We start from the raw sequence: 10182 nt of genomic DNA, 5'->3' as shown, positions 1-10182 counted from the left end.
CCTAAATGACTCAGTTACTGATCTGATTCACTGTGAGCAGAAGGCGATGGCAATCACAGTTTTGGAAACTTGCTTAGGGTTGGTCACTGTGAGATCAACTCCCACCACCTGGGAAACTATACCCTGGGGAACTTCTTTCAAGTTTCCCAGTCACCTTCATCAAAAGGATGTTAAACGGACAACACCACTACACCACTGAGCCATCCTTAATGAAAAACTTAAGCAGGTCAGATAGCTAGTCAGATGTCGTATATCAACTGGAGTTAATAGGAGAGTTGAAATCCAAGTCATATGTCCAACATGGGAAGAATTAGAGGTACTTTCATCTATGTCAGCAATGCTATCCGTGTACACAGTCTTTCTAATGATATTCTTCAGCAGCTCCGGGGCTTCATTATTCCCTAGGATGTTCAGAGGGAAACCCTTCATGCCCCATATTGGTAGCATCTTTCCTTATTCCTCTTGATGACATTCTTTCGATTCTGTTACACCTTGACTCAGTGCATGTGGCTTCCTTGAAGTTTGCAGCACTGATAGGGAAGAATTATGAAATGCTGTATAGTGAGCTTGTTGCTGGTGAGAGGGATCCTTGATCATACTGAAAACTGGAACTGGCTAGATAACACCTGAATGGCCAGATTAGTCAGTAATGAGATGGGAGAGGTTTTTAGATCCCTTTTTAGCAGTTTTGGCTTTGACAACCACGGGCAAACCTAGTGTGACAATTATTCTTTTTAAATTCCTTCTCAGTGCCAATTTGTCATCAGTTTGTTAATCTCCTATTCATAACACTGTCTCTTGTTTATCAGGCAGTCCCAGTAGTTTTACTGATATGTTCAACAGACCTTGAGGCACTTTCCCCCACGTAAATCATTGTTTCCCAGAGTTTGAGGGCCTTATATATGCCAATTGAGATGCTCCTAGGAGTGGGAGATCTGAAGAGAATTTTTGTGATATAGAGCTCAACCTCAATACTGAGGTTTCTAGAAAGCTTTAGCAACGGTCTTGACAACAGATATGGTGAAATCAGGGCGTAGGTTCTGGATGCTCAGTAAAGGTACAGAGTAGTGCTATATACTCCAGTGGGGATACAAAGCTTACCCATGTATCTCTCCAAGAAAAAAAAAAAACCTCTTTTTAGGAAATATATTTCAGAAATTGTTGTCTTTTTTAATCCAATCTGAAAATTCCTGTCTTATAAGCTGTGAATTTAACCACTATCATTAATTGAAATTATTGTAGTATTTGGAATCTTTTCTGACACACCTTATTTAGAGTTTTGTAATTGCCATACTCTTTTCTTCCTTTTCTACTTCCCACCGGATAATGCAAATTATCTTCTGCTGATTTGAAAGTTACATGTTATTTTTGTTTTTTATCTCTTCCTAAAACCCATATGGTTAGACTCAATTTTCTCCACCCATTAATCAAGCTTACCAATAAATGTCTTGTGCCAAACAAGATAAGGACCTGAATTAGCATCTGCCTATTTCTTTCTGTTCTGCCTCAGCCCTTCACCTGGCCATGTTGGTGTCATCTAGCATTTTTCTTCAGAATTGATATACATTTATTTTTAATTTTTCTTTCCTGTTCTTTTCCTTGAGTCAATGCTTAATTAATTGCTCACCTTTTTAAAAAATATTTTGTTGTGGGCGCCTGGGTGGCTCAGTTGGTTAAGCGACTGCCTTCGGCTCAGGTCATGATCCTGAAGTCCCTGGATCGAGTCCCGCATCGGGCTCCCTGCTCAGCAGGGAGTCTGCTTCTCCCTCTGACCCTCCCCCCTCTCATGTGCTCTCTCTCATTCTCTCTCTCTCAAATAAATAAATAAAATCTTTAAAAAAAAAAAAAATATTTTGTTGTTTTTTTCTAGGGTTTCTCTCTTGATTAAATACTTCTCCCAAGAGTACTTTCAAAAAAGATTTTAGAGTAATGAACTTTTTGTACCTTGGTACTGCCAAGCTCTCACATGTGAAGGTAGTTTATCTAGACGAAAAATCTATGTTACAGTTTATTTTGCTAAAATCCTTTGAAAATAGTACTCCATTACCACCTTGCATCAAGGTCCTGGGCACTACTCTTGCCTGCAGCTGTTTCCTTCAGCTTTAATTATCGGGCCAAAGAACTGGGGTGAAGGGAATGGAGGGGAAGAATGAATGCTCAGAGCACAGCCTTCTTGCCTGCATTTGTTGTTATATGCTACCATGTCATTACCCAGAAGGCACTGAGCTGATGCCATTGTTTTTCTGCCCTGCAGAGGCAATGGGATGGGAAACGATGGGTCAGAACAATGTGGGAGAGAGAAAAGGGCAACTCTTCCTCCAACCAAACCTCTATTCCTGATGCTTAGCCCCCTTCATCTGTAGCTATCATTCCCTGTCTTCCTTCCTTCATCCCCTGTCATTCCTTCCTTTCACTCCCTTCTCCTCTCTCCTAGACACACACATAGCTTTTGTATTTCAAAACAGGTATATACAGCCTTAGAATAAAACTTTTGTAAATATCCTCAGATGATTCTGAGACACTGGGAAGTATTTAAATCTTTGGAGCATAGATAAAATGTATTTGCTCATGATTGAGCAGGCAATAATTGGATAAGAGAAAATGAGAGAAAGCAGGTACAGGAGTATCTGAGGCTGAAAAAAGAATAAAATCAAGAGAGAGAGCAAGGCAGACCAAAAATCTGAGTAGGAAGTTTCCCAGAATGAGGTCCAAAGCATGTACCTGTTATGCATTCACTATTTACCTTTCTTATGAAAGTAGGTGAACTTGCTGGGTCTATTTCCATGAAGAACGGTAAAATTAATTGGAAGGTCTAGCTACTTTTGATAGCTGTTCCCCAGCTCAAATGTAAGGTCCCTAAATCATCAGAGAACAAGATCCAATCTTTAACCTTTTAACTAGAGTGTCAGATTGAAAAGAAACTCTCAAAATAAAATGGAGAATGGAATACAAGCCATTTTGAGGAGTATGTCTGTCCTAATGGCATAGACAGATGAGGAGCAAGGTGTGTCTTTAATTCAGGGAAGAACAGATGATCAGAGGTCTGGTGATATAGGACCTAGGAGGCCATTATTGTCAGCAGAGGAGGGAGGCTACTAAAAGGAGGCTAAGAAGACTTAGATGGTTAACAGATCTACAAGACATCTTGGGTACTTCCTGATCTTGAAAGAAAGATTTAGAAGCTAGGTTCTCATGATTTCGCTGGTAGAATTGAATCAGAGCATTATTCTATTATTACTATTACTGTGACGGCATCTAACCACTATCATCACTCTCCCCCCTCCCCTCCTCCACCAATCTGCTTATGTCTTTCAGTTTGGAGATACAGAATTTCAGACTAAATTAATTATATTAGGTATTCATCATTTTACTGTGATATCTATCTATCCAACTATCTATCTACATAGAGATTATCTTTTTTTTTTAAAAGATGTTTATTTATTTAACAGAGATAGAGAGAGCGCACAAGTAGGCAGAGTGGCAGGCAGAGGGAGAGGGAGAAGCAGGCTCCCCGCTGAGCAGGGAGCCTAATGTGGGGCTTGATCCCAGGACCCTGGGAGCATGACCCGAGCCAAAGGCAGATGCTTAACTGGCTGGGGAGGGACAGAGGGAGAAGGAGAGAGAGAATCTCAAGCAGACTCCCTTCTGAGCACAGAGCTTGACCTGGGGCTTGATCTCATGATGCTGAGATCATGACCTGAGCCAAAAATCAAGAGTTGGACACTTAACCAACTGAGCCACCCAGGTGCCCCAAATATAAATATATATTTTTTAAATTTTATTATGTATGTTAGTGACCATACAATATTTTCTAAAAAATAAAAGAATATTCATTGATAAAAACTAGCTAAATAAAGATAAAGGAAAAAATCCTTATCACATCACACTGCAGTGGAATACTGAAGGTGGCACAATCTATCTTAGTTGTTTTAAGCCACTCCCCATTTTCTTTAATGTGAAAAATTCATTACTATGGTTTTGGATTTCACATAGCAGCTAAGCTTTAAGAAATTACAACATGTCAAGTCTCTATGTAATATAAAGAAGAACATCTATAATTATCTGAAAAGAACATTAAAGTTTTATAGGCTCAAATCCTCTTCCAAGTATCTGCATGAGGCCAGATTTTCTTCATATAATTCAACCAAAACAAACATTATCACAGCAAAATGAATACAGAAAAAAATGAGAATCCAGCCAACCTTTAAGCCAGACATTAAGCAGATTAAAAAAAAATGTAAACAATGCCACTCTTTCAAAAAAAAAAATGTTTTTGTTTTGGAAAATATGGTTATTTTTCATAAAATATATTATTTATGCTAACAATAAAATGGGTTATTTTTGATGAAGAGATGTCTTAAATTTTTCTCATCTTGTTAAAATAATGATTGGTATAATCCTCACAAACATAAATTGAGCCTCTTTGAGGTCCCCAGTTTTAAGAGTGTAAAGGGGTCCTTGACCAAAATGTTTGAGAACTACTTAATTATTTCATTGCCTTTGAATTGTAATTGAGGAAAGACTATACTTTCAGGGATCATTTCTATAGTTTGTTACTAGAGAAGTTTCTCTGAATGTGAATTGTAATTGAGGAACCTGTGATACAAAATGGTTAGAGGACTTGATCCAAGTCACAGAGCTAGTCATTGTCACAGTTTGGGAATTTTAAATATTTTTTTAAATTTTATATTTTTATTTTTCTATTTTTATAACTATTTCATAAAATAAATTAAATTTATTTAAGGTAAGTATAAGGCTCTTTTGATATTTTAAAATCCTTTCAAAAATTCCATACAATGCACCTTATGAAACTATACATTTCAAGTTCCAATTTCTTTGAGAAAGATTAATAGTATCATCCTTTCAGAATCAGAGTTACATCATACATAAGTTGACAATTCTTTTCCCAGTTCTGTTATTTTGTTGAGTTCCACAGGATCTCAAGTAAATGAGTACTAATAATATCAGAAAGTTTTTTCATTTCAAATAAGGAATGTGTCTGCAAAGTTCTATTTATATATTCATATACACACATAAGCTTTATAAGTTTAAAGTTTATAAGGTATAGTTCATTGATTTTCTACTAAGGTTTTGAGGCTATCCTGAGATTTCTAAGAGTCTTATTCTAAAAACACAATTTAAAACTTTTTGAGACAATTTTTCCAGTCTAGCTAAATTCCAAATTTGCCTTTAACTCTGACACAATTCCCAAAATTAATTTGTCCTATGCAGTATAATCCTTCTAGTATCTTCAAGAATATGGCATCCTTCATGGCATTAAGTCTTTTGATACCATCATATAATAAATGTGTGCTCCACACTAATATAGACACAAAAATCACGCAGTACTTGTAATAAATAGAAACTGCTTAACGTAGCATCTTGATGAGGTAAGCTTGTGTTATATTATTTTAACAGAACAAGAAACTAAGCTGTAAAGACCTGTTCAGACTTGCCTAGGGTAAATCACAGAATTACTGGTAAAGCCAAAGGATAGGAATTTCCAGTTTTTGGAGCTTGTGACAACACAATACTGGTATCCTCTCTTGTAATTAGAATCAAGATATATTTGAGATTCGTTTGGTTCTACATTATGTCTGTGCACTTCATGCAACTTGAATAAAGGACATACTATGAGTTGGACTGGTCAGAAATCAGAAGTCACTCTTCTTTGTTCCCCTAAGTAATTAGCAATATTGTAAATAGTCCCCTTTGAGGACATTTTGAATTTACCAGCAGTTGAAAACTCAAAAGGAAATATGCTTTTTGAAAAAGAAATGGAAGTGTTCAACATTTAATCAGTATTACTTGAGTGACCCCATGTGCTAGGTGTTTGAGATGTGATAGATAGGCAAGGGCACCGCTCTGGTAGATTACCTTTAAGTGGGGACAAATTAAACATATAACTCCAGCCAGTAAAGTACAACAAAAAAGATAATACAACAGAGTGATGACATAAAATGACAAGAGATAAGCAAGCTACCTTAAATAGGGCCATCAGGGCAGGCATCTTGTAGCGGTTAACCTCTCAACTGTGGAGTGACCTGATTGAGGAGAAGCTAGGCCTACCAACAGTGGGGGCAAATGCAAGGGCCAAAAGTGTGAAGAAGCTTGTTATGTTTGAGGGACAAACAGAAGGGAGCATGGTGGTAGTTTAGTGCACCAACGTGAGATGAAGGGAGGTCAGATGAAGGGAGCTTCATGCACCAGGGTGAGGTCAGAGAAGCTAGGTGGGCCAGATGTGGCAGGCTCTCACAGGCTGTGGTAGAGTTTGGATTTTGTTCTAAGACTAATGGAAAACTGGAGGATCTTAAGATAGAGATAGATAATATAACTTACAGTTTTAAATTAAGGGGAGGAAGGAGGAAGGGGAACCAGTTAAGTGAAATGATGATGGTGATTTGAACATGGAAGATAGCTGTGAAAATGGAGAAAAGTAGACACATTCAGGATCTGTTTTGTAAGTGTTTCTTACAGGAACTACTGATGGTTTAGACATGGGAGGTGAAGGGAAAAGAGAATGAATTTATTTCTATACAGAAAATGTTAGCTACTACTTACACCAATAGTACAATCCATAAAAATAAAACTTGGACTTCATCAAAATTAAAATCTTCACTCTGTAAAAAACTCAGGTAAGAGGGAAAAAAAAGACAAGGTATAGATTGGGATAAAACATTTGAAAATCACCTATCTAACAAAAGACTGATACTAGAATATATAAAGAACTCTCAAAACTCAATTGTATGAAACAAACAATCCAATTAATACATGAGCGAGAGACATGAAGAGACATTTCACCAAAAAAGATATATAGATGGCAAATAAACACATGAACTGATGTTCAACATTATTACTAAGGAAATGCAAATAAAAACCACAATGAGATGGTTTCAGTAATATTAGAAAGTTTCTTCATTTCAAAATAAAGAATGTGTCTGCAATGTTCTATACCTCATCAGGATGCTATATAAATCAAACACACGATAAGTATCAGAATGGGTAAAATAATAAACAGTGACTGTCAAATGCCAGCAAGGATGTGGAGAAAGTGAATTACTCATACGCTTCTGGTGGGAATATAAAATGATACAGATGCTCTGGAAAACAGTTTGGCAGTTTCTTTAAAAACTAAACATGCAACTACTATACAACACAGTAATTGCACTCCAGGCATTTATCACAAAGGAATGAAGACTTATATTCACACAAAAACTTCACATGAATGTTTATAGCAGCACATGAATGTTTATATCACATGAATGTTAATGCATAGCAACAAAAACTGGAAACAAACTACATGTCCTTCATCAATCATATCATCAGACATGTTACTGTACAGGAATGATTAAATAAATTATGGTACATCCACATTGTGGAATACTGCTCAGCAAAAAAAAAGGAATAAACTAGTGATACACACAACAATCTGGATGAATCTTCAGAGAATCATGATGAGTATAAAAAGATAATCTCGGGGCCCCTGGGTGGCTCAGTCAGTTAAGCATCTGCCTTCGGCTCAGGTCATGATCCCAGAGTCCTGGGATGGAGCCGCACATCAGGCTCCCTGCTGAGCAGGGAGCCTGCTTCTCCCTCTCTCTCTGCTCCCCTACTCCTGCTCTCTCACTCGCTCTCTATCTCCAATAAATAAAATCTTTAAAAAAAATAAAAAGATAATCTCAGAAGTTCACATACTGTGCTATTCCATTTAAATAATATTCCTGACATGACAAAATTATAGAAATGGAGAACAGATTAGTGCTTTCCAGGGGTTGAGGAGGAGGTGGGAGTGGGAGAAAAGTGGGTACTGCTACAAATATAATTTATTAATTTAATAATTATGATAGTTAATATAAATTAATATAAATATATAAAAATATAAAGAGAGACCCCGTGGTGATGGAAATGCTCTATCAATGTCAATACCCTGGTTGTGATGTTGTATTGTAGTTTTGCAAAATGTTACCACTGGGGGAAAATGGGTAAAGGATCACTGGATCTCTCTGCATTATTTCCTACAACTGCATGAGAATCTATAATTATCTCAAAATAAAATGTTTACTATATATAAAAAATTTAATTTACATATATAAAAGGACATCTTTCAGTTAACGTAAAACCAGACTTGTGAAGTTTTGGCTTGGACCCCAAAAGAGTAAATTCAACATTACAAAGTGAAGATCATAACCACCCTGTAAGGACTTGTACAAAAAAGTTGAGGGTAATTGGCTGTAAGGCTCTGAATGACTTTACCCACTTTAATAGTCTCAAATGATTGAGAAGTAGAGACTGGAAGAGAAAGTTTTCAGGAATCATTGTTGTTATATTGTGATAGCAGCCTTCCCCTCAAGGAAGAAAAGTAGACAGTAGTCCCTCTTCACCCTAAAAAAGAGGAGACTTTAAGAAGACCACTGGGAGAACTTAAGGTCTGGGGGACATGGAAGTGTTTCTTTCCATTGAAATCCAAAACATTAGAGAACGGCTGGCTAATTGCTTAGGGGGCAGAGACAAGAAGGGGTAATGTGGTTGTGTAACAGGATTTCTGCTTTTCCTGAATTCCGTCAGTAAAATACTGCTCCCAGAGTCTCTTGGGGGCAAACATGGTTTTCCCATGAACCAAATGTGGACCACTCACTTAAGAAAGCCAGCACGGGGTCTTTTTAGGTTATGCCCAAAAGCATGACCAAGACAGGTGAACAATCCTCTGCAGAAAGAAGCTAAGTAAGTAAATAAAGCCAAGGACCAGCAGGATGAGAGGCATCTTGTATTGGAACCCACATGGAGAGTGGAGTGGGTCTAAGAACCCATGAAAATGCTCATGAGAAAGAGTCCATTTTAAACATCTACCAAGTCCAGAAAGTGCCAAAGCTAGATCATGAAGACAGTACTAGTTTAGTCGTAAATTTTCTTATAAGCCACTTCCATTAAATCCCCTCTGTCCCCACACTCCAACCTTGGGACAGACTGTAGGCCTAACCAAGATGGAGCTGGAGCATCCTTGTGGAGAAAGAGAGAAGCATCAGACTGTACTCTCCTTTCTCTACCTCCTGGACTGGTAGCTTTAGGCCTGTAACTCGCCTGGAGATGGGCAAGGAGACAAGCCTTAAACTCGAAAGCTAGATTTAAATTTTGACCTTATATTGTGATGGTTAAACTGAGACTGAAGTTTAAACACATAACTCTTGCTGATATCTAAGAATGACCAGAAAAAACATGAAGACTGCTTAAATTTTCGTCCAGGGATTGGAGAAGAAGCAGCCTCACAGAAAGGGTAATGGAAAAAATAATTAATTTGTTTGATGAATGTGCACTACAAGTCCTGTTTATTCAGTATTCTAAATATAAGGTAATCTTCCTATATATTTTAAGCAAATTTTTCCAAATTATACTATTGCCTATATACATATGTGCATAAATGTATATACACATGTGTGCAGAATTATGTAATTTTCCCTCCTACTATGAATATCTGTTTTCAGCAAAAAACAATCTAGACTTAGCTATAGATGTGGCACAGTCGCTTCTTCATAATATGATTTCCAGTTTTTCTGAATTATTTTACTTACTGAGCAGGAATATAGTACTACAAATGTGAAGCTGCACATTTTGTCTTAAGAGAAATGTTTTACCATATGCAAGATTGAGCCTTTAGAATAGCAAAACTATTACAGTTGGAAATTTAAGTTAGAATTTAGCTCCTATCCAGGATGAGAAAGTGTCCAATTTTTTTCCCCTGAGTAAAGATTTTCAAATTTGTGTGGCCAATGGCCAAAGCTGTTTTTCTCTGCTAAATTTCATTAGGATCAACATACTTAGATTTATTGTACATATGACCCATAAATGGATGGGAGAAAAGAAACAGTAGAGCTAATTCAAATCAGAGAGAATTCTGAATAACCAATGACTGGCCAGGAACTACTAATTCTGCACATTCCTAAGTCATCCGACACAAATGCCCAGAGGAGAATACTGGGAATGGAGAATAAACGGCGACCCCAGTGATTTCTTTTGGATGCACTCATTTATAATATGAAACAGATTTAGCATGTTAGCCATAATTTGCTTTTAATATCTTTATTAGGATTGCCTTTTCATATTCATTTGAAACTTAATTCTTTGGAATTCAGAAATTTAGGGGCACCTGGGTGGCTCAGTTGGTTAAGTGTCTGCCTTCGGCTCAGG

At 37.1% G+C, this 10182-nt stretch overlaps 1 pseudogene; it reads left to right on the top strand.

Annotated features, from left to right (window-relative positions):
• The first annotated feature begins 4518 nt into the window (after nucleotides 1-4518).
• Nucleotides 4519-4613, top strand: LOC123324276 (annotated as a pseudogene).
• Nucleotides 4614-10182: the final 5569 nt, after the last annotated feature.

This window comes from Neomonachus schauinslandi, chromosome 2 (assembly GCF_002201575.2).
Source record: "Neomonachus schauinslandi chromosome 2, ASM220157v2, whole genome shotgun sequence".
Taxonomy (NCBI): domain Eukaryota; kingdom Metazoa; phylum Chordata; class Mammalia; order Carnivora; family Phocidae; genus Neomonachus; species Neomonachus schauinslandi.
This window is presented reverse-complemented; position numbering and strand designations above follow the sequence as displayed.